Source organism: Chenopodium album, chromosome 22, assembly GCF_948465745.1.
Source record: "Chenopodium album chromosome 22, dcCheAlbu1.1, whole genome shotgun sequence".
In the NCBI taxonomy this organism is placed as follows: Eukaryota; Viridiplantae; Streptophyta; class Magnoliopsida; order Caryophyllales; family Amaranthaceae; genus Chenopodium; species Chenopodium album.
The window spans coordinates 21,884,597-21,909,527 of NC_137855.1; the positions used below are offsets into that span (position 1 = coordinate 21,884,597).

The 24,931-nt window shown below is 34.8% G+C and overlaps 1 long non-coding RNA gene and 1 other non-coding gene across 2 annotated transcripts; one reads left to right on the plus strand and one right to left on the minus strand.

Moving 5' to 3' along the window:
• The first annotated feature begins 364 nt into the window (after positions 1 to 364).
• LOC145605301 (uncharacterized) lies at positions 365 to 2,403 on the plus strand. Its single transcript, XR_014105031.1, has 2 exons — positions 365 to 658; positions 2,191 to 2,403. It is a non-coding gene; the product is annotated as an uncharacterized LOC145605301 (long non-coding RNA).
• A 15,798-nt stretch (positions 2,404 to 18,201) lies between these two features.
• LOC145606350 (small nucleolar RNA R71) lies at positions 18,202 to 18,307 on the minus strand. The gene has a single exon (XR_014105250.1). It is a non-coding gene; the product is annotated as a small nucleolar RNA R71 (small nucleolar RNA).
• Positions 18,308 to 24,931: the final 6,624 nt, after the last annotated feature.

Here is a 24,931-nt window from a genome sequence, read left to right on the forward strand (position 1 = left end):
TAGTGGAAAATTTCTCATTCGTAACAGGCTATTTGTAACGGGCAAAGCTTTGCCCGTTACAATTAAGATATTCGTAACGGGCAATATAGTGTCCGTTACGAATACTTACTTATTCGTAACGGGCAAAGTAGTGTCCGTTACGAATAAGTAAGTATTCGTAACGGACACTATATTGCCCGTTACGAATAAGTAAGTATTCGTAACGGACACTATATTGCCCGTTACGAATACTATATTACACTTAAATACGTCAGCATCCATCTAACCGTCCATTCCATAGCCCTAGATCTAATCTCAGCCGTTCTTTCCCTCCCTCTTCAATAAATTTCCCCTCTTCCGCCTCACAACTTTGTCATTCATTCAATCTTATCATCTTCTCATATTTTCTCTCTCCTCTCAAAAAACTTTGCAACTCTGAATTTCTCAGATCTACGTAATTGAGATCTGATTCATGAATTTCTTTCAATTGATTCGAACAGATCGTTCGATGATCTACGTTTTGAGTATAATTTCTTCGTGTTCCGTCAATGGATGATCTCTCAAATCCGATTCACTCTGCTATGGCGGTGATGATGCTGGATTTGTTGTGCTCTTCAATTTCTGGAGGCGAAATACTTTAGATCGTATGCAATCAGAAGCATATTAGTCATCGGAGATGGTGAGTTTTCGGATCTGACCTATTTAATTCGTAGTTCTGTGATTCTGAGCCTTTAAACTGTCAGATCTTGTTGATTTATTTGATTTTCAATCAGTTTGTCTCGTGTCTTTGATTGAAATTACTTTATAGCATAAGATCTTCACGATCATTGAATTGTATTCCCAAATTGAATGACGCAAATTGTATGAGTAATGAATAATCATACCTTCGTGTTGAGGAATAAGTTGAGCAGTAACAGACCCAAATTGAATGACGCAATTGCTGAAATTGATTGCGAGTAGTATAATTGGAAGATAATTTCTTAACCAAGCCGCCATTAATGGATACTGCATCCTTGACTTTACCAAATGAGTAAGCGAAAGAGAAGATGAAGAGTTAATGCATGTAAAATGAGGGTGGCTTCACCATTTTAAATACGGAGTGGCTTAAATTCTGGTTGATCAAATTCTGCTTTGGCTATCAATTTAAGGTGGGTTGCATCTAATACTTTTGAGTTTAATTATATCTTCGGCGAGGTATATTGAATTTTATTTGAATTTTTATTGATTTTCATCGATTTTTTAATTTTGCGATTTTTGTTGTGAATTTGTTGTGTTATCTGTCTTGTTTTTGGTATTCTGTTTGATTAAGGTTATGGAAATATATGATCTGTTGATGTTGATGTAATTAAGGTTGTAGAATTTTATGATCTTGTTTGATTGAGGTTCAATTTTTGGCAGCTTATGTGATTATTGATTTATGGTAAATTGTTGTAAATTTGTTATTGTTTTCACCTTGTTGAAGGTTTTCTGGTAGATTGAAGTTGTGAGAATGTATGATCTGTTCATGTTGTGATGATTTGATTAAATTTTAGCCTATTATGTAATAATTGATTATAGTGTAGGATTAGCATTGTCGTGTGTATGACTATATGTATAAAAACAGGGAAGCGATTAGGTTTTAGATGTTTAGCATTGGCTCCCTGACTGGTCCTGATTGATGGTGAGGGAAGGTACTAATGAGAGATCTTACTTGGGAATTTTCTGTGGCGGAGATTGAGGAAATTATATTGTTGTTAATTCCGTATTTATTAGACTTGGGAAACCTTGATGTTTGACTCGTATTTCTTCTTAATTTTAAAGTTAATGTTTTTTTTAAGGAGGCTGTCTTTTATTTGAGTTCATTTTGCTTAAAATGGTGAATAATGACGGCTGTTTAAGTTGTAGCATAGATCTGTTGATTAGTAGTGTATGATTTGATTCGATCTAAGTAGTTTGAGCAGAAATTATGTTGTGATTGTTTTTCGAATTCTGAAAACTGTGGTGCTAGGTTAATTTTTGTGAATCAATCATTTTGATAAAAATAATATTCTTTATTATTTCTTGCTTAAATAAAGTCTCTTTGACTATCATTAGTGTTCAAATAATAACTCCTGTTCATTTTGATTTTTTTTTTAACCGGCTAATTCAATTATGATTCAATGATCTTGTGGATTTTGATATTATTTTTTTTCAATTATGTTAATTTTGGTTTTTTGAAATTATTGAATGTAGGTGGAGCATATAATATCTACACAAGGGAGCTTAAGACTCAACGTCTCAGACCACAAATGTCGGGATAAAACTTGTTTTTATTATAATTATGATTTGTTTTTGCTCTTTTATTAGTCTTATTATATGAGCAAGTCGATGTATTTTGCAGTGATAATGAATATATTTTTGCTTATAGTATATTAAATGTGTAATAAAAAAATTATTTGTGTTTTATACTTGTGTAATAAATAAATAATCTGTGTATTATACTTGTGTAAAAAAAAAGAAATTATCTCATTATTTGATAAAATGATCCAGCATGTGCTAGCACGTGCTGGATTTTTTTTAAATTGCATCAAACACTATTCGTAACGGGCAGATATAATGCCCGTTACGAATAACCCGTTATTCGTAACGGGCAAAATAAAAGCCCGTTACGAATAACGGGTTAATCGTAACGGGCACCTGAAACGCCCGTTACGAATAACGGGTTAATCGTAACGGGCACCTGATACGCCCGTTACGAATAACCCATTATTCGTAACGGGCACTTTAAACGCCCGTTACGAATAAGTAGTTATTCGTAACGGACGGTGCCCGTTACGAATAATAATGGCCATCCGTAACGGCCGCATACGTAACGGACGCTGCCCGTTACGGATGGGCCCTTTTTGCCCGTTACGGATGGCCTTTTTTCCACTAGTGCTTGAATCACCAAATCAAATGGATATCCACCAACCTGCGCCTCTGAGAGAAATCCAACCTAATGAAACAATAACAAAATTTAGCAATCATTAAAGAAAAACCACCTTGCTCCTTGCTTCCCATTCTGAGATAACTCTACATCTTTCAACCTCTATTTTTCTATTAACAAGCAACTACAGCACACATACCCAGTCATTGTCTCTTGCTAAGAAAGCAAGGTACACAATGCTCAAAGGAATCTGGTGCATCTGGCAAAATAGAGTAACTAAATTCCAGTGCTGACTCGCAGCCTTTTGTTGATGAGATCTTAATTCATTTCCATCACCTTCGCCACTCAACAGCCAAGAGCCACATGTTTTCTCACCAGCATATGATAGAAGGCTAGCCTTCTCCAGATGCTGAAGCACAAGCAATAGAGTTGGAGGCAGATGATTTGTAGCAGGCTTCTGAGCATCCTCCGGTTTATTTATATTTCCACTCTGGTGAAGGTAATAATCTGCCAGAGCTTGAGCAACATAATCTGCAACAGTTGCTTCGCTAGAAGCAGCATGTAGTGTAGCATTGTTGGACAAGAGTTGGTTTTGTTGCATAATTTGATTGGATCTGTAAAAGAAATGTATTCGTCTTAACGCAGCAACATCAACAACCTAATCAATTCCAAATCAATTCAAACCAAAAAAAAAATCAGAATTTCAATTAATTCAAGCCCGATCTGAACCAGATCCTAACCCTAAAAACACAATTCAGCAAAAAAAAAACAAAAAGAAATCGAAAACAATCGAAAAAATTACAAATACAAGTACCTTATTCTCGGATTTAAGCATAGGACTCGAGAAGAGATAGAGAGATGGAGTGGGCTAGCTGGCGGATCGCGACCACCGTCACCATAATCACCTTGGCGCCGTGAAGAGAACAACATGTTCATCAACCTCATCACAACATAACCCCAACTAATTCAATCAAACGCCCTATTCATTTTAATTGTTCATCATTAATTACAAAAAAAGTAAATAAAAATCAGAAACCCTAGATCTTAAATCGAAGAGCACATACCTTCGTGAAGAATTCCACCACATCTGCAAAGATCTGGCAATTACGATGGCGGCAACAACATTCATCACCGCTGTCATCCTCAAATCCTGAAATTCACCACGCTGTCATCCTCAAATCCTCAAAGAAAGAAAGAGTAAAGTAACATTCACCACCGCTGCCAAGAGAGAAGTGAAAGAAAGAAAGAGTAGAGTGGCGGCGGTAGATGGAGCAAGAGGAGGCAAGTGAAGAGAGAGAAAGGAGGGTTTGACCAGAGAGAAGAGAGAGGAGACGGAGAAATCAAGAAGCAAGAGAAAGAAAATAAAGGAGAGAGTTAGAGAGTACGAGAAGAGAGAGAAGGCTAAGCTATCATTATAATGAGGCGCGGTTTTTTTTTTTAACAAAACCACCGGTTCAAAACCGGTGGTCTTTACAATTTATGCCACCGGTTCGGTTTGAACCGGTGGCAATTTAAATATATATAATCCCGCCCACTTTTTAGGCCATCGGTTTCGAAAACTGGTGGCCATTGAGCGGTGCCCTTTTGTATTTTTCTACTAGTGAAACTTCCAAATTATCAAAAATTGTTGAACATAGTCAACCCACCTAGCCATTTCTGCTTAATAATCCACCTTTACTTAACATACTAACAAGTCATGATTGAGTAATAAATAAATAAATAACATTGTGGAATAATTAATAAATTAATTCCACTTAAACCATTCAATTCCAATCCTTTAATAATCCAAATGTGGTTAACAAACCAATCGAATGAAATATGTTTGTATCAACATTCCATACAAACAATAATCTAATATAATTCAACATACTTGCATCCATAATTCCATTCAAGCATATTTAATTCACCAAAACATGCCTCATAAACATAAATACATGAATTAATTAAATATATAACCAAACAATTTCCATCCAATTGTTCTCTAATCATGAAACTAAGTTCGTTCTTTTTGGTTCCTAAACATGACATTACTTGCAATGAAGTAGACATGTACGTACCTCGTGTAAACAATCCTTTGCGCCACTTTTAATCACTTAAAAGTCTCCTAAGGAATAATCACCTCCTAGAAAATAACCCATAATCACAAATTAATACATACAAAAATTTCCAACAATATAATCTACATTAAAAGTCCTTAAAACTTCCTTTAAAACATGTTTTTATGCGTAATTAATCATCAGAAATTGACTAGGAACAAAAGCCCCAAATTAATTAGTCATTAGAACCCTAAAATCCCAATTTCAATAAATTAAAACCCTAGGTTTTATAATTATAAAATCTGAAAATTATAATAACAATTATAAATCTGAAATTAATAATTTAAACTATCAAAAACATGATTTTGATAATTAAAATATAATCTTTATACTATAAAAATAAAACCCAAAACAAAAGTAATAATTTTGAAGCAAAATATAAGAAAACAAAGGAGGAAGAAGGGGGAAAGGTGGCTGCGGTGGCAGGCGCCGACGACCAGGTTGCGGCGATAGAGAGGCCCGCCGGTGGTGGCAGCAGCCATGAACAAGAGCAGCAGCAATGGCAGTTGGGGGAAGCAGTGAGCATGGCTCACGTAGGAAGGAGGAGGAAAAGAAAAGAAAGAAAAAAAAAGAAAAGGAAAAGAAAGGAAGAAAAAGGAAAAAGAAAATAAAATAAAGAAAATAAAGAGGAAAAATAAGACTAACCTTTTGTGTGGGGAAAAAATTTGGGATGTATGGGGTATTTATAAGAAAGAGAGTAGTGTAGGGTTAGTTTTAAGATTGGGCCTCATAAAATTAATGGGCCAATTAGATAAATGAAATGGACTAGCTTTGTCTAATATGTATGGCATAAATGTAGAATGGACAATTAAAAATCTTTTTAGAACAAAATCAAATATCAACCCAAAAATAATTTGGAACTTTAAAACTTAAATCCCGGAAAAACACACATAAATATTATAAATGAAATAAAAATTCATATATAATATATTTATAAATACGGAGGATTACACTTGTTTTTTCCATGAGAAAGAGTATGAAAATGATAGCCATTGATGTGATAGTGATTAAATTTTCGAACTCTTGTTAGTAGTCCAAATGCTAAAGAGTGAACAATGTCATTTTTTATGCCTTTTTCCAATACCTATATTAATCAAAGGTTCAAAATGTCATTACAATCATATACTAACATGCTAAAAACACTAGTTAATCATATATTTAATTAGTATTTTATATTAGATAAGTGACTTACATAATCTTAGAACCAATCAGGATATATGTCTTCATATTTGATCCAAACTTCATCTGAACTTTGGCATCTATGTTCTCTGATCATTTGTTCTTCAAACAAATTGTTAATTATATTAGTATGTAAACATATAGATATGTTACGAGCACTATGTTATGGTACTTTTATAGAAATTTACCTTTCATATTGCTGTAGAGTTTCACAATTACTTAGAACATATCGGTGAGCAACTTTGTAATTTTTTTCAACAAGGTAATAAAATTGACCTTCTGACGAACTATGTCCAAAAGTTGAAGAGAACATCTCAGGTAAGTCAGGATTATTGTTCAATTCACTTTCAGCATGTGCACCCAATCCTAAATCCTTCACCTTAGAGTCTACTTCTTCTTCAAAATAAAGGGAGCAAAAATTTGTTACCTCCTCGAGTAGGTAGGCATTACAAATTGAGGCTTCCACTCGCGCTTTATTACCAACTTTCCTCTTTAAATGGTATAAAAACCTGTAATAAAAAATGCTAAGTATCTTCAAATTAATTTAAAAAAAAAAGAAAGTAAAAGATGAATTTTATATAATTACCTCTCAAAAAAGTACATCCACCTATATTGAACCGGCCCACCAATTTTTGGCTCATATGGCAAATGAATAGGAAGATGCTCCCTACTATTAAAAAAACCAGGCGGAAATATTCTCTCTAATTTGCAAATAATTTCAGGAATATTTTCTTCCAATCGCACCATGTCAGTAATTTTTAAGGTGGTGGCGCAAAGATCTCTAAAAAGTTAGTTCAACTCAGTAATAACATTCGACACATTTAAGGGTAACAAGTCTTTAAATACCGCTGGTAGCAATCGTTGCATAAAAACATGATAATCATGACTTTTCATACCGAATAGCTTACACTCCTTTAAATCAACGCATCTACCTAAATTAGAAGCATATCCAATAGGAAACTTTAATTTCTTCACCCATTCACAAATAAGTTTCCTTTTCTCTTTAGGAAACACACAAGGAGCATTCGGTTTTAAAGTCCGTTTTTCCCTTTTACTATTAATAACATCTTGCGCCTCCAATTTTCGTCGTTTACAATACTCCCCCAAGTCTCTTCTTGCTTTCACATTGTCTTTAGTTTTACCCTTAACATCCATTACAGCGTAAAACACATTATCAAATACATTTTTTTCAATGTGCATGACATCAAGATTGTGGCGTATCAAGAGCTTGCTCCAATATGGAAGCTAACAAAAGACGCTTTGCTTTGTCCAATGGTGGAACTTTCCATCATCACCCCTTATTTGCTTAACAGTTTTTGGAAATAAAAGATACTTGATTCCAAATGTCCTCACCACTCATTCGTGGTGGTGGGGAATCATTCTCAACTCTATCTTTAAAAAAAGCACTCTTATATTTTCGAAAATTATGGTCATGGGGTAAAAACTGACGATGACAATCAAACCAACTTTGTTTTCCACCATTTTTAAGAGTGAAAGCCTTAGTGTTTTCTATACAATATGGGCAAGCTAATCTACCCGACGTGGTCCATCCTAAAAGCATGCCTAAGCCGGAAAATCACTAATAGTCCAAAGCAATGTAGCCTTCAATTGAAAATTTTGTTATTGCGAGATGTCGTAAGTCGGTAACCCAACCTCCCATAATTGCTTTAATTATTCAATAAGAGGTTGCAAGTACACATCGAGATTCCCTTTAGGATTCTTCGGACCTGAACTTAGAAACATAAAAGGTTTCTTCATGCACAATTCAGGTGGAAGATTATAAGTAGTTAAAATGACGGGCCAACAAGAATATTGCCTTCCTGTCTTTCCAAATGGTGAAAATTCGTCGGTACAAAGACCTAGTCGGACATTTCTAGGCTCCGCAGCAAAAGAAGAGTGCTCTTTATCTAGGTGTTTCCACGCCTCTCCATCACTTGGATGAGACATAAGGCCATGAACTCGAGGATTATCTTTATGCCACCTAATCTTCTCCGCAGTAAATCTTGTTGCATATAATCTTTGTAATCTCGGGCCTATAGGAAAGTAAATAAGAGCACTATGAGGAGAATTGTTGCCACTTTCTTTAAGAGTCTTATAACGACTTCCTTTGCAATATAGACATTCTTTTAGATCTTTGTGTTCCTTCCAAAATAACATACATCCATTTGGACATACATGAATCTTTTGGTGCCGAAGTTCTAGCCCTTCAAGCAATTTCTTAGTCTTGTAAAAACTATTTGTCATCTTGTTTTCATCTAGGCCCATGTCTTTCATTAAGGAAGCAACACCATCTATAGCTTTATGTGGAATATTATACTCGCACTTGATGTTTGCCATCCTTGTAGAAGTAGACAATACAGACAACTTGTAGCCATCATACAATGGCTCTTCCGCTGCCTTCAACATGTCAAAGAACTTCTTGTAACTAGCATGTGGCTCTTCTTCAATATTTTCTAAACCACCTTCTAGTCCAAAGGCATCTTATACCATGTTTCTATATGGGTTCAATGCATCCTCGGTGGATATGGAGCTGCTACTTTGGGATTATCTTTGGAAGTGCAGTTCACCATGAAAAACCCATTGGAAATAGTTAGGCAAAAAACCATGCCTATAGAGATGCTCCTTAATGGTATCAAGATCTTGATAAGGAGTATTTCGACACTGTGCACATGGACATTTCATCACACCATCTATCACGACATTGTCTTGTGTGGTAGCAAATGTAATAAATTCATTGACCTTTTCAGCAAAGGTAGGACTAAGGAATTTTCCTTCTAACCGTTTATACATCCATGCTCGATCCTCCCTCATTATATAGCTGTTTCAGTAAAAAAATAAATGATACAAAAATCATAGACAAAGTAAGTAAAGCACTTAGAAGAATGCCATTCTTTTAGGTCATTTAACTATTTAAGGTCATCAAAATGAAAATTATTGTTACCAATTAACATCGTATGAGAAGAAGCGTTCCCATTTTCTACACGCTCTTTCTAATGAACTTTAAAAGGCTTGATTCATGTCTAATATATGTATTTATAAATTCCTAAGAAAAGAAATCACAAAAAAAAAGCATGGTATATGGTTTTAAGGTCTTATAGAACCAAAATCAACCAAATTCTGCCAAAATGGGAAGAAGCGTTCCCATTTTCTACATGCTCCTTCTAATAAACTTATAAGGGCTTGAATCATGTCAAACATATGTATTTGTAACTGCCTAAGAAAATAAATAACAAAGAGAAAGCAATTTATAAGGTTTTAAGGTCCGGTAGAACCGAAATCAAGCAAATTCAGGCAAAATAAGAAGCGTTCTCATTTTCTACATGCACTTTCTAATGAACTTGAAAAGGCTAGAGTCATGTCAAATATATATATTTATAACTTCTTAACAAAAGAAATCACAAAAACAAAGGATGTTATAAGGATTTAAGGTCTTGCAGAACCAAAATCAACCAAATTCGGCCCAAATAGGAAGAAGCGTTCCCATTTTCTACATGCTCTTTCTAATGAACTTATAAAAGCTTAAATCATGTCAAATATATGTATTTATAACTGCTTAAGCATAGAAATCACAAAAAAAAAGCAAGTTATAAGGTTTTAAAATTCGAGCAAAATAGGAAAAAACATTCCCATTTTCAACATGCTCTTTCTAATGAACATAAAAAGGCTTGAAGTCATGTCAAATATATGTATTTATAACTTCATAACAAAATAAATCACAAAAAAAAGGATGTTATAAGGTTTTAAGGTCTTGTAGAACCAAAATCAAGCATTTCCAGGTAAAATGGTAAGAAGCGTTCCCATTTTCTACATGCTCTTTCTAATGAACTTATAAATGCTTGAGTCATGTCAAATTTATTTATTTGTAACTGCCTAAGAATAGAAATCACAAAAACAAAGTTATAAGATTTTATGGTCTGGTAGAACCGAAATCAAGCAAATTCAGGTAAAATGAGAAGAAGCGTTCCTATTTTCTACACGCTCTTTCTAATGAACTTGAAAAGGCTTGATTCATGTCTAATATATGTATTTATAACTTTCTAAGAAAAGAAATCACAAAAAGAGTATGGTTAAGGTTTTAAGGTGTTGTAGAACAAAAATCAAACAAATTCGGCCAAAATGGGAAGAAGTGTTCCCGTTTTCTACATGCTCCTTCTAATGAAATTATAAAGTCTTGAATCATATCAAATATATGTATTTGTAACTGCCTAAGAGAATAAATAACAAAGAGAAAGCAATTTATAAGGTTTTAAGGTCTGGTAGAACCGAAATCAAGCAAATTTTGCCGAAATGGGAAGAAGCGTTCCCATTTTCTACATGCTCTTTCTAATGAGCTTATAAAGGCTTGAATCATGTCAAATATATGTTTTTGTAACTGCCTAAGCATATAAATCACTAAGACAAAGAAAGTTAGAAGGATTTAAGGTCTAGTAGAACCGAAATCAAGCAAATTCGGGCAAAATAGGATGAAGGGTTCACATTTTCTACATGCTCTTTCTTATGAAATTATAAATTCTTGAATCATGCCATATATACATTCTTATAACTTCTTAAGCAAATAAATAACAAAGCAAAAGCAAGTTATAAGGTTTTGAGGTCTTGTAGAACCAAAATCAAGCAATTTCGGGCAAAATGGGAAGAAGCATTCCCATTTTCTACATGCTCTTTCTAATGAACTTGAAAAGGCTTGAGTCATGTCAAATATATGTATTCATAACTGCCTAACAAAAGAAATAACAAAAATAAAGCAATTCATAAGGTTTTAAGGTCTTGTAGACCCAAAATCAAGCGAATTCGGGCAAAATAGTATGAAGCATTCCCATTTTCTACATACTCTTTCTAATGAAATTATAAATTCTTGAATCATGTCAAATATACATAGTTATAACTTTCTATGCAAATAAATAACAAAGCAAAAGTAATTTATAAGGTTTTAAGGTCTTGTAGAACCAAAATCAAGCAAATTCGGGAAAAATGGGAAGAAACGTTCCCATTTTCTACATGCTCTTTCTAATGAACTTATAAATGTTTGGATCATGTCAAATATATGTATTTATAAATCTATAAAAAAATAAATCACAAAAACAAAGCAAGTTATGAGGTTTAAAGGTCTTGTAGAACCAAAATCAAGCAAATTCGGGCAAAATAGTAAAAAGCATTCCCAAATTCTACATGCTCTTTCTAATGAACTTATAATTGTTTGAATCATGTGAAATATATGTATTTATAAATGCATAAGCATATAAATCAGAAAAACAAAGCAAGTTATAAGGTTTTAAGGTCTTGTAGAACTGAAATCAAGCAAATTCGGGCAAAATAGTAAGAAGCATTCCCTTTTTCTACATGCTCTTTTTAATAAACATGGAGAGGCTTGATTCATGTCAAATATATGTATTTATAACTTCCTAACAAAATAAATCACAAAAAAAAAAGAAAGTTATAAGGTTTTAAGGTCTTGTAGAACCAAAATCAAGCAAATTTGGGCAAAATAGTAAGAAGCCTTTTCGTTTTCTACATGCTCTTTCTAATGAACTTATAAATTCTTGAATCATATCAAATATATGCATTTATAATTTTCTAAACATATAAATCACAAAAACAAAGCAAGTTATAAGGTTTTAAGGTGTTGTAGAACAAAAATTAAGCAAATTCGGGCAAAATTGGAAAAAACGTACCCATTTTCAACATGCTCTTTCTAATGAACTTGAAAAGGCATGATTCATGTCAAATATGTGTATTTATTATAAATCACAAAAATAAAGCATGTTATAAGGTTTTAAGGTCTTGTAGAGCCAAAATCAAGCAAATTCGGCCAAAATGGGAAGATGCATTCCCATTTTCTACATGCTCTTTCTAATGAACTTGAAAAGGCTTGAATCATGTCAAATATATGTATTCATAACTGCCTCACAAAAGAAATCACAAAAACAAAGCAATTCATAAGGTTTTAAGGTCTTGTAGAACCAAAATCAAGCAAATTCGGGCAAAATAGTAAAAAGCATTCCCATTTTCTACATGCTCTTTCTGATGAACTTATAAAATAATATATATTATTTTATCGCCTTCGTTTTATTGCTAAAAGTGATGGAACGATTATTAATTACTTCTAATAGTTCTTTTGTATAGAACAAGATGACTTGTTTTCATTTTATTTATTACAACATATTATGTAAATTACTTCAATGACTCTTAATAAGTTAGCAACAATTTATATCACAACTTGTTTCTAATGGCAACAAATTAAAATGTGATGTCATTTTAGCAACAAATAGTAAAACAAGTGTCTCCAATAGCAACAACTAGAAATTTTGTTGCAAAACATTTTGTAAAATGGCATTGCTAAAAGACAACAAATAAAAAATCTGTTTTCAGCTAGCAATAATAATGAGACAGCTAATTTCTAATAGGAACAATTCAAAAATTTGTTGCCTCAATTTGTTTCTAAATCGCTACAAAAAAAATTAGTTGTCAAAATTTGTTAATATATGGAAACAAGACAAATTTGATGAAATCTACCAACAACAAGTAAGACAACTTCTTTTCAATAGCAAAAAAAAAAATAGATATATTGAATCAAATGAAAGTCAAATGCATTCAACAAAGGTAATTTGGTCAAATGAAAGTCAAACACATTCATACAAAGCTTTTTGAATCAAATAAAACTCAAATGCATTTAACAAAGCTAATTCAGTCAAATGAAAGTCAAACACATTCAACAACGCTTTTTGAATAAAATGAAAGTCAAATACATTCAACAAACACAATTGAGTCAAATGAAAGTCAAAAACATTCAAACAAAGCTTTTTGAATCAAATGAAAGTCAAATGCATTCAACAAAGATAATTGAGTTAAATGAAAGTCAAACACATTCAAACAAAGCTTTTTTAATTAGATGAAATTCAAATGCATTCAACATAGCTTTTTGACTCAAATGGAAATTAAACACATTCAAACAAAGCTTTTTGAATCAAATGAAAGTCAAATGCATTCAACAAAGCTTTTTGAATCAAATGAAAGTCAAACACATTCAAACAAAGCTTTTTGAATCAAATGAAAGTGAAATGCATTCAACAAAGATTTTTAACTCAAATGAATATCAAACACATTCAAACAAAGATTTTTGAATAAAATAAAACTCAAATGCATTCAACAAAGCTAATTGAGTCAAATGAAAGTCAAACACATTCAACAACGATTTTTGAACCAAATGAAAGTCAATTGCATTCAACAAAGATTATTGAGTCAAATGAAAGTCAAACTCATTCAAACAAAGCTTTTTGAATCAAATAAAGTCAAATGCATTCAACAAAGATAATTGAGTCAAATGAAAATCAAACACATTTAAACAAAGCTTTTTAAATTAAATGAAAGTCAAATGCATTCAACAAGGCTAATTGAGTCAAATGAAAGTCAAACACATTTAAACAAAGCTTTTTGAATCAAATACAAGTCAAATGCATTCAATAAAGCTAATTGAGTAAATTGAAAGTCAAACACATTCAAACAAAGCTTTTTGAACAAAATGAAAGTCAAACATATTCAAACAAAGCTTTTAAAATCAAGTGAAATTCAAATGCATTCAACGAAGATAATTGAGTCAAATGAAAGTCAAACAAATTTATACAAAGCTTTTTGAATCGAATGAAATTAAAATGCATTCAACAAAGCTAATTGAGCCAAATGAAAGTAAAACACATTCAAACAAAGCTTTTTGAATTAAATGAAAGTCAAATGCAATAAAAAAAGCTAATTGAGTCAAATGAAAGTCAAACACTTTCATACAAAGCTAATTGAGTAAAATGAAAGTCAAACGCAAATAAAAAAAGCTTTTTGAATCAAATGAAAGTCAAATACATTCAAGAAAGCTAATTGAGTCAAATGAAAGTCGAACACACTCAAACAATGCTTTTTGAATAAAATGAAATTTAAATGCATTTAACAAAGATAATTGAGTCAAATGAAATTCAAACACATTCATACAAAGCTTTTTGAATCAATTGAATGTGAAATACATTCAAACAAAGCTTTTTGAATCAAATAAAAGTCAAACGCATTCAACAGAGCTAATTGAGTTGATTGAAAGTCAAACACATTAAAACTAAGCTTTTTTTGCATCAAATGCAAGTATAATGCATTCAACAAAGATTATTAAGTCAAATGAAAGTCAAACACATTCAAACAAAGCTTTTTGAATTAAATGAAAGTGAAATGCAATTAACAAAGCTAATCAAGTCAAATGAAAGTCAAACACATTCATACAAAGCTAATTGAGTCAAATGAAAGTCAAATGCATTTTACAAAGCTAATTGAGTCAAATGAATGTCAAACACATTCATACAAAGCTTTTTGAATCAAATGAATGTCAAACACATTCAAACGAAGCTTTTTGAAACAAATGAAAGTCAAATTCATTCAACAAAAGATAATTGAGTCAAATGAAAGTCAAACACATTCAAACAAAGTTTTTAGAATCAAATGAAAGTCAAATGCATTCAACAAAGCTAATTGAGTCAAATGAAAGTCAACCACATTCAAACAAAGCTTTTTGAATTAAATTAAAGTGGAATGCAATTAACAAAGCTAATTGAGTCAAATGAAAGTCAAACACAATCATACAAAGCTAATTGAGTCGAATGAAAGTCAAATGCATTCTACAAAGCTAATTGAGTCAAATGAATGTCAAACACATTAAAAAAAAAGCTTTTTGAATCAAATGAAAGTCAAATGCATTCAACAAAGCTAATTGAGTCAAATGAGAGTCAAACACATTTATACAAAGCTTTTTGAATCAAATGAATGTAAAATACATTCAAACAAAGCTTTTTGAATCAAATGAAAGTCAAACACATTCAACAAAGATAATTGATTCAATGAATGTCAAATGCATTCAATAAAGATAATTGAGTCAAATAAATGTCAAACAGATTCATACAAAGCTTTTTGAATCAAATGAAAGTCGAACACATTCAAACAAAGCTTTTTGAACCAAATGAAAGTCAAATGCATTCAACCAAGATAATTGAGTCAAATGAAAGTTAAACTCATTCAAACAAAGTTTTTTAAACCAAATAAAGTCAAATGCATTCAACAAAGCTTTTTGACTCAAAAAAATTCAAACACATTCAAACAAAGCTATTTATATCAAATGAAAGTCAAATGCATTCAACAAAGTTAATTGAGTAAAATGAAAGTCAAACACATTCATAGAATACTTTTTTAATCAAATGAAAGTCAAATGAATTCAACAAATCTAATTGAGTCAAATGAAAGCCAAACTCATTCAACAAAGCTTTTAAAATCAAGGGAAAGTCAAATGCATTCAACAAAGTTAATCGAGTCAAATGAAGGTCAAACACATTCATACAAAGCTTTTTGAATCAATTGAAAGTCCAATGCATTCAACAAAGCTAATTGAGTCAAATGAAATTAAAACTCAATCAACAAAGCTTTTTTAATCAAATGAAAGTCAAACACATTAAAACAAAGCTTTTTTAATCAAATGAAAGTTAAATTTATTCAACAAAGCTAATTGAGTCAAATCAAAATCAAACACATTCAAACAATGCTTTTGAATTAAATGAAAGTCTAATGCATTCGACAAAGATAATTGAGTCAAATGAAAGTCCAACACATTCATATAATGCTTTTTGAGTCAAATGAAAATCAAATGCATTCAACAAAGTTTTATGACTCAAATGAAAGTCAAACACATCAAACAAAGATTTTTGAATCAAATGAAAGTCAAATGCATTCAATAAAGTTAATTGATGAGTGACATTTATGGCACTCATTTGGTTCCTCTTTGGATGATTTCTATTTCATTTTATCTCTCTTTTCTTTAGTTTTCCTTAGTTTTATTCTTGTTTTCTTCATTTTATGCTTTTTGTAGTTAGTTTCTCTATTTCACGCTTTTTCTAGTTTACTTGTTATTTTTCTCTTTTACTTGCTTTTTATCATTTATTTGTAGGTGGTAATTCCCGAGCTTCCTCTCTATGAGCTTTCATTATTTTCATGCCTAGAGATGGTGCAAGAAGCTTCAAGTCAAGGGTGGATCCAAGAGGCAAGCTTCAAGGCTTTGTATATGCCTTCTTCATGGCTTATACTTTTCAAGAAATTCAAGAAAGTTTCTGCCTACTTTGTCCTCCATCATCATCATCTAGGACGCGTGCACCGCTTGAGCTAGGACGAAGAGAAGAAGGGGGAAAGACCCAGATATGTGCGGGCGCACCAAGGTGGTGTGCGGCCGCACATTGGTCGGGTGCGGCCGCACACCTGGTGCGTGCGCGCGTACCAATCTGGATGTGCCCCGTGCGCACCATTCTCCCTCCTCCGAGCGCCCGCACCTACGAGGGTCTATTTTTGGGCGTCAATACCGACCTCCTCTTTGTATATATATTTATTTCTACCTATTTTTAGTAAGAAGTTTTTTAGATTGAATTTGATAGTTAGTTTTGGGAGAATTTTAGAGAGAGAAACTCAAGAACTTTAGAGAGAGAAACTCAAGATTTTTGGTGATTGCTCAAGAATTCCTCATTGTATTTGATCTTTAGATCAAAGTTTTGTAAGGATCTTCTTCTTGATTTCAATACAAGTTTGATTCTAGTTGATTTCATTTGTTTTCCATGTTATTGATGATTGATTGTAGTTTAATTGAATTTTGATTGATTTTGATTGATTGTTGGTTTAATCTTTGATTTCAATTATGTTGATGATGAAATTGATGATTGTTGTAGTTTTGATCTTGATTCCTATGGCTAGTGAGTAGTTTCCTAGCTAGGGAAATGGTGAAGCATGTTTGAATAATGGATTAGAGTAATTTGGGGATAGTTGATGGAGTTGATGATATGATTAAATTTGGTTGATAATTCATGTGCATGTGTGTGATTAATTGAGGTTTGGCCATCTTTGATTATTGCACTAGATTGCATTGTGAGCTTGCTATGATACGGACCATTGATTAGTAACTTGCAATTTCACGATTGAGGTGCTTTGTGACGTTCCCTAGGTAGTGTTTAGCGTAGTTGACGCTAGTTAGACCTCTAGGTGAACCATCTTGGTATGCTCTTTTGGATACGTGATAATCTTCCTTCATATCACTTGACTTAGTCGGTTTAACCTCCTAAATTACCATTTTCCATTACAATTACATGTGGATCCATTGCCCTAGTGTCTTTAGATTGATTTCATATAAGTTCTTGCATCATTTAGCTCTAGCTCTAGTTTCCTTCATAAACCCCTTTTACTTGACTTCGAAATAGCTTGACTTAGGCATTGTGCATTCGACCTCCATTCCTTTGGGTTCGACCTTGACTTACCACTACACTAAATAGGGGTTTGTTAAGTTACAAATTTTGTTTGATTGGGTGGGGTGGTAGCCCAACGACCTATCGTTCTCCTTCCCATCAAAATGGCGCCGTTGCCGGGGAATGGTGCTTTGAGTGCATGTTGTTGTTGAGTCTATTTCATTTCATTTGCAAAATACAAAAAGGTTTTACACTTTAGGCTACACTTGTAGCCGTGCTACTTATATTTTCTTTGAGTTTTGTATGCATAGGTCCCGAGATCGCTCATTTGTTCCCTTTGATCCGGAGAATGAAAGAACTCTCTCAAGGAGGAGAGTAGCAAACAAGACTTTGGATTATAGTTCCTCAAGCGAAGAAGAGATTGAAAAAGAGCAAGTCATGGGAGAAAAACCAAGAGTTGCCTTGAAAGAATTGGGAGTACCCGGTGCATATAGGTTCGAGAGTGGCATAGCTCCACCTACAACACCGGCAAACGACTATGAAATTCAGCCGGCAATGATCACCCTAATTGAGAGGAGACAATATAGTGGGGCAAAGAACGAGAGCCCATTGAACCATCTTAACGAGTTCGAAAAATATTGCAACACGATCAAGGTTAATGGAGTGTCCCAAGAATTCATCCGCCTTAAGTTGTTCCCTTTCTCCCTCATAGGAAGGTCTGTGGAATGGCTAGACAAAGAGGTGAAGCCCAATTCGTTGAGAACTTGGGATGATGTCACTAAAGCTTTCTTGTCCCGTTTCTATCCTCAAAAGAAAATGGCGGAGGCAAGGGCTTTAATTCAAGGATTCAAGCAAAAGCCAAATGAGAGTCTTTATGAGGCATGGGAGAGATTCAAGGAGTACCAAAGAGAATGTCCTCACCACGGAATTCCAACATATCAATTGATCCAAATCTTCTACGGTGGTTTGAGTCCTCAAGGCAAAGCATACCTTGATGGAGGGGCCGGTGGTCCAATCATGACCAAAACCGAAGAAGAAGTTGTGGACATAATAGAGGATGTGGTGACTTACTATAGAGATTGGCAAGATGGGGAAAGAGATTCTTCAAGTAAGCAATCTTCGTTGTACTCGGTGGACCATCTTAATGCCATCAACAATCTTTCCTCTCAAATGACAAACTTGGGAAAGGAGATGACGGCGATCAAGGCCAAGTTGGAGAGTGTTTCTTCCTCTTCCAAAGCTCCAAATCTTCCCTCCCAAATTAAGGGGAGAGGTGGAATCTAACTCTCAAACTCCTTCTACTTCATATAATATTCCTATGGGTTGTTTGTTTTGTGATGTATGTGGATCATATGACCATGATTCTAGCAATTGCAACAATGAATGTGTTGATGAGTTTGACAACAATGAGTGTGAACATGTTAATTTTGTGTCAAACAACAATGTTCAAAGATTTGATAATCAAAGAGGCCAATGGAATAGGAATTACCAAAACCAAGACAATTTTGACAACTATAATCATGGTAGTGGTTATAGGAACCAAGGGAATCAAGGTTCTCGTGGTAACCATAACCAAGGTTATAGTGGCCAAAATCAAAGCCAAAGCCAAAATTATGGTAATCAAAACCAAGGTTATGTAAATCATAACCAAGGTAATGGTAACCATAATCGTGGTGGTGGTAACCATAATCAAGGTTATGGTTCAAATCAAAATAGGGGTAATTGGAACAATCAAGGAAGGGGAAATTTTCAAAATAATGCTGAAAGAGGTCCCCCACCCGGTTTTGTTCCAAAGACTCAAGGTGAAAATTCCTATTCACAACCTTCTTCTCCTAGGACTACTTTGGAGGAATTGATTGATAATCAAACCAAGATCATTAACACCTATATGGCGGTTAGTGATAAGAAATTCAATGAGATGATGACCCACAAAAAGATGCTTGAGACTCAAATTACCCAATTAGCAAGCACTATTAAGGATTTTGCTAGTCCTTCATCTTTGCCTTCCCAAGGTGTTGAACCAAAGAAACCCGTGTACTCTATTGCCACAAGTGGTGGATATGATTTTAATGAGGGAGTTTCTTGCTCAAAAGAGGAAAGAGATGAGAGTGGTGATATGGAAAATGAAGTGGAGAGGGTTGAGTCCAAGGAAATTTATTGTGAGGTTGAGGAAAAAGAAGAATATGTTGTTGAAAAGATGAGTGAGGTAGAGAGATTTCCCGATCTACCATATCCCCAAAAATATTTGAGATTCAAAATGGATGAGCAATTTGGGAAGTTCCTTGAAGTTCTTAAGGAAGTTCATGATTCCACACCCTCTACCGAGCCAATTCCCGATATGACTAAGTACTCCAAGTTCCTTAAGGAGATACTAGAGGAGAAGGAAGATTTTGATGAGGGTAGTTCGGTGGAAGGAGGGAAGTGTTTTAGTGCTCTTATCCATGGTGAGCTTCCGGAGAAAATGGAAGATCCGGGGAATTTTTCAATCCCTTGTCAAATCAAGAAAATGGTTTTTGAGAATGCTTTGTGTGATTTAGGGGCCAGTGTGAGTATTATGCCCTTTTCGGTTTTCAAAAGGCTTGATCTAGGTGAGCTTCAACCATCTAATATAACACTTCAATTGGCCGATCGCTCTATTAAGCTTCCTAAGGGAACAATTGATGATGTTCCTTTAAAGATTGGAGAGTTTGTCTTTCCCGTGGATTTTGTTGTTTTGGAGATTGAGGAGGATGAGCATATTCCAATCATTTTAGGGAGGCCTTTCTTAGCCACCTCGGGAGCCTTAATAGATGTGAAGGGAGGTCAAATCACTTTGAGATGTGGAAAATTGGAATAGAGTTTTAAGCTGAAGCCAATGCATGAGTCCTTATCTTGTGTGCAAGATATAGCATGTGCTAGTCTTTCTCGTTCCATTAATGATATGTGCATGATTGATTCTTCTACTAATGATGTTTTTGAGATTGTTGATGATGTTTGTGCAAGTCTCGATGATGTTAGTGAAGAAGAATTTGTAATTCAAAAGCTAAGGGATGAGAAAGAAATTGAAATTCCAAATTGGTTCAAGCTTAATTTTCAAGATGAAGAGAAAGCTTCCATGATTAAAGATGTTGAAGTCAAGCCGAAGAAAAAGGCCCGTGACTCGAAGAAAGCAAGAAAAAGAAAGAAGTTGAGAAAGGAGAAGGAAGAATTTGAAAAGAATTTTGTGAAGGTTTCATTAAGCAACGATGAGAAGTTGCTCAAAATTGAAGAAAATTTTGCTCTATCAAACCACCTTGAAGAAGGTGATGTTCTTTGATCCTCCATGATTTGGAGGAAGGGTCGAGCTTAGGACCTTAAGCAAGCGCTTCCCGGGAGGCAACCCGGAGTTTCTAACTTTTCCCTTTGATTTTTAAATTTTCTTATTTTTGTTTCTTTTATTACTTTGTCTTTTCTTTCACTTTTCTACTTGATTGGATTTTTAGGATGTCCTTTTGCGGGATTGGAATTCTACAAGTATGCATGATGAATGGAAGGTGTTCATGGCACAAATCACATTTTGTTCGATTCTAATCGAAATTTGAGGTAAAAGGGTAAGAATTTTACAGAGGTAAGATAGGAAATTCATGTTTTGAAAGTTGGAGGAAATTGATACTTAGTGAATTTTTGTGGTGAGCATATGAATTTTCAACTTTGAGGTCTTTGAAAATGATTTTAGCTACTGCCTATGTTGTTCCTCATCACCATCATGATTCATGTGCGCACCAAAATAGGCAGTAAGTATCAATTTGTTGAGAAAAAGGAAGAATCGAGCACGCACAGGGATGTGCGGCCGCACACGAGGCATGTGCGGGCGCACACCAAACCTGTGCGGCCGCACATGGGCTGGACGTGCATATACTCCTCTTCTTCCTCCTTTTTCCCTTCATTTCCTCATTTCATCTTCTTCCTCACGAGCATTCCCCTTTCAAAACCCTCTTGTGCGCACTCTTCACTCTCCATTCACCATCAAAAATCACTCAAATCCTCACCAAAATCACTCCATTTTCAATCAAAATCACTCACAAATCTTTCTACACTACAAATTCCTCACAAATTAACCCAAATTTCACTCACTCTCTCTCCTACTCTTGGTGGCCGAAAATTGGGGCTTTCTTTGTGGGTTCAAATTGGTTGCTCTAAGTTGGTTAATCTTGCTTCTCTTATGGTATAATCACTAATCCTTGCTTTAATTTTGCCATTTATATCATAAATTTGCATTGATTGAAAATTTGTATGAGCATGAATAGTGTAGTATTGATTTTGTGATTTTTGATGCTTGATCTTGATATTGGTTGTGATTTGGTGATTTTTGTTGATTGATTTTGCATAACATTGTATTGTTTGTTGATTTTGTAGTGATTCTCATCATTTTTGGTTGATATATTATGAGTTGAATTTTTTGAATATGGGTAGTATGTGGTGAATGTGGTATTGGTCTTGTGGTTATTCTTGGATTGTTGAAAAGGAGTTTTTCTTGGATTATTGGTGTTGTTGATTGGTTTGGAATTGGTTTTGATTGAAAAGAAGTGTGAATTTGGAGTTTGGCAATTTTGGTAGTAAGTGGTGAATTTGGGTGTGGTATTCTTGGTTCATTGATTTTGCTCTTTGTTGGATATTGGTGATCTTTCTAAGCCTCTCAAAATGTCTAAATACCTCAAGAAACTCACCAAGAAACGGAAAACCGATGTTAGCATCGATGAACCTCCTCGCCCAAGTACCTCCTCTAGGCCTAGTACATCTTCTAGGCCTAGTACTTCCAACCCTTCCTCCACTCAAACACGACCTCCAACCTCTCTTCCCAAAAAGAAAAACTTCACCGACAAACAAAAGACCTTCTACCAAAATTTGAAGGAAGAAAGAATCCTAAAACAAACCCGCCACTACTTCCAACCCGATATGTTGAAATTAGGTATTGATAATGATGTGCGGTCATTGCTCCTAAATCTCCGATTGGGTTCTTTCATCACCGATGCCTACCGCACTTATAAGGAGCCTACTTTGAAGTTCTTGGCTACCTTAGAGCTTGTACCCGTAGGAGGGGTATATAGGGTGCGTTTCCAATTGTTCAACCACATCTTCGATCAATCATTGGAAGAGTTCAACGCCGCTCTGGATTTTGATCCCCACGGGGATATTGTCAACGTTGAACATTACATCTTCCCGGAGTATGATCAAAACTCATGGTGGGAAGACATCTCAGGTGGTACTGAGTTTATCACCAACCAGGCTAAGATCTCATCGGTGTACCAACCTTGCCTTAGGGTTGTACACCGTCTTTTGGGCTATGTTTTGTTCCCCAAACAAGAATTGGGGAAGTTGAGCAAGTTGGAGCTCAAGGTCCTTTGGTTGTCTACCCGCCCGGAGTATGTGGGCCGGTTGAACTTGGGGTATATCTTTGCCTAATATTGTTTGGACCTTCGCAAAAGGAGTACGGGAGAGATCCCATGCGGGGGCATGGTAACTAGGCTATTGACTCGCCTTCGCCTCGATGCTTATCTCCCTTTTTGTAAGTAGATCGGGGATAGTACTTCTATCTACCTCGATATGCAGCAATTGGGTCAAATCCAATTCATCTCCAAGGGCTATAGCGAAGGGAGATATGAGTGGCTTAGGGGCAACGAGCATTGGTGCTACTTGCCTAACCCCAGCTTGACTTCTTTGGCTCTAATCGCCAACAATGTGTGGCATGTTCCCAAGTCCTTTCGGCATCCCAACTTTGACTCCGATGAGGATGAGGAAGAAGATGATGAAGAAGAAAAACAACATCAACAACAACAACAACATCAACAACAACCACATTATTCTCCACAACAACAAGCTCCTCAAGAGCAAGAGCAAGAGCAAGAGCAAGGGCAACATGCTTTCGCCAATGCGGATTTGAGGGCTCTTAGTGAGCAAATGAGTGGATTGAAAATCCACGTGGATGGCATGTATGATCAAGACATTGGGGCCATCTATGAGCAACTAAGAGGTATTCAAGAGATGCAACAAGGTATGTTTACATAACAACAACAAATTTTTGAGGCGGAGGTTAACCATTGGAACATTACTCCCCCGGTTAACTATCCGTATTTCCCGCCCCAACAAGGTCCTCTACCTTTGTATGGGCATCCTTATTGGTCGGGGCCTTCTAACCCCGACACCGAGCTTCACTACTATCCGGACGAGCACGGTAACTATGATTACAAGGCTCCGGGTGGTAGTGACTATAGGGGTGACCCTAACTACCCCCATGTCCATCCTAACCACCCCTTTGAACTCACTTTGCCCGATAACTTCACCCCTCTTGCTCCTTGGCAACAAGATCTTTTCAAGGGGCATTATGGGTGGCCCGAGGGGTACACCGGAGGATGGGAGCCTTACCCTCATCCCTTCGATGACCCCGAGCGCAACAGGGACCCCGATGGGGCCGAGCCGAGTGGGAGTGGTGGTGGTGATGGTAGTAGTTATTAGTTCCCTTTAGCTTCTCATGCTTTTTTGCCTCCATCCCTTATATTTTTGATGCATGTTTTGTTTTGATTGGGATGTTGAGATGTATTTTTATCTAGCTTGGGGGAACTAATAACTTGCTCGGTGACCAATTTTGTTGTTGTGTACATACCTTAGTTGTTTGCATGTTTATTTTCATTCCTCTTGTTTGATTTCCTCATTTTCTTGATCTTTAGGCTACTTTCCTTGTAGCTAGCTTGTTTGCCCAATTTGCTTGGATGCTTGTTGTTTGTGGTGATGTTTTGCTTGGCATGTTGTTGTCGATGATCCCATATATCCAAATCCCTTAATCCAAAACCCTTTGATCCAAATCCATTAAATCCAAATCTTGTAGTTTAGAATAATTCTTTAGTTAGTTTAGACTTTATTGTTTACTTAGTTTTATTTCTTTTATTCTTTCTATTCTTTGGTTAGTTTAGCTTTTCTTTCCTTTAGTTGTATATACTTCTTGCTTAGTTTAGTTTCCTTTTATTTGTTGTTTTCTTTTATTTGTTTTGAAGTTACTAACCATTTTCTTTGTTCATAGTTTCTTTTATTTCTTTTTCTCACTTGGTTTCTTGAAGAGCTTATGGATATGGCATGCTACGAAGTGGTTTCTAATCGCTTCATTTATCTTTGCTAAGCTTGGAAACCCGGTGAGACCTTTCTTATTTTCTCTTTATTTTCCTTGGTTGCCTAGAATAGGATTAGTTTAGGAGAAGTTGATTGGTTTGAGGATTGATGATTGTTAACACGTAATGTGTTTGGGATCGGTGACTTTGTTGTCTATCGATCACTTGTTTGTCGATTGGGAATTTTATGTGTTTAACTTGCTTTCTAGTCCTTTACATGCTATTTTACCTATGTTTTCCTTTTCTATGTCTCCGTTTCTTTTCTTTTACTCTCTTTTATTTTACTTTTTCTCTTACTTTCCTTTTTTTTTCTTTTCATTTTTGATGTGATTTTGAGGCATTGTTTTTCATTTCTTTTCTTATGAAATGAACCTTGTACATTGGACTTTGTCTTTTGGATGATTTTCTTCCTAGGTTTGTAAAGGTATGCACGGT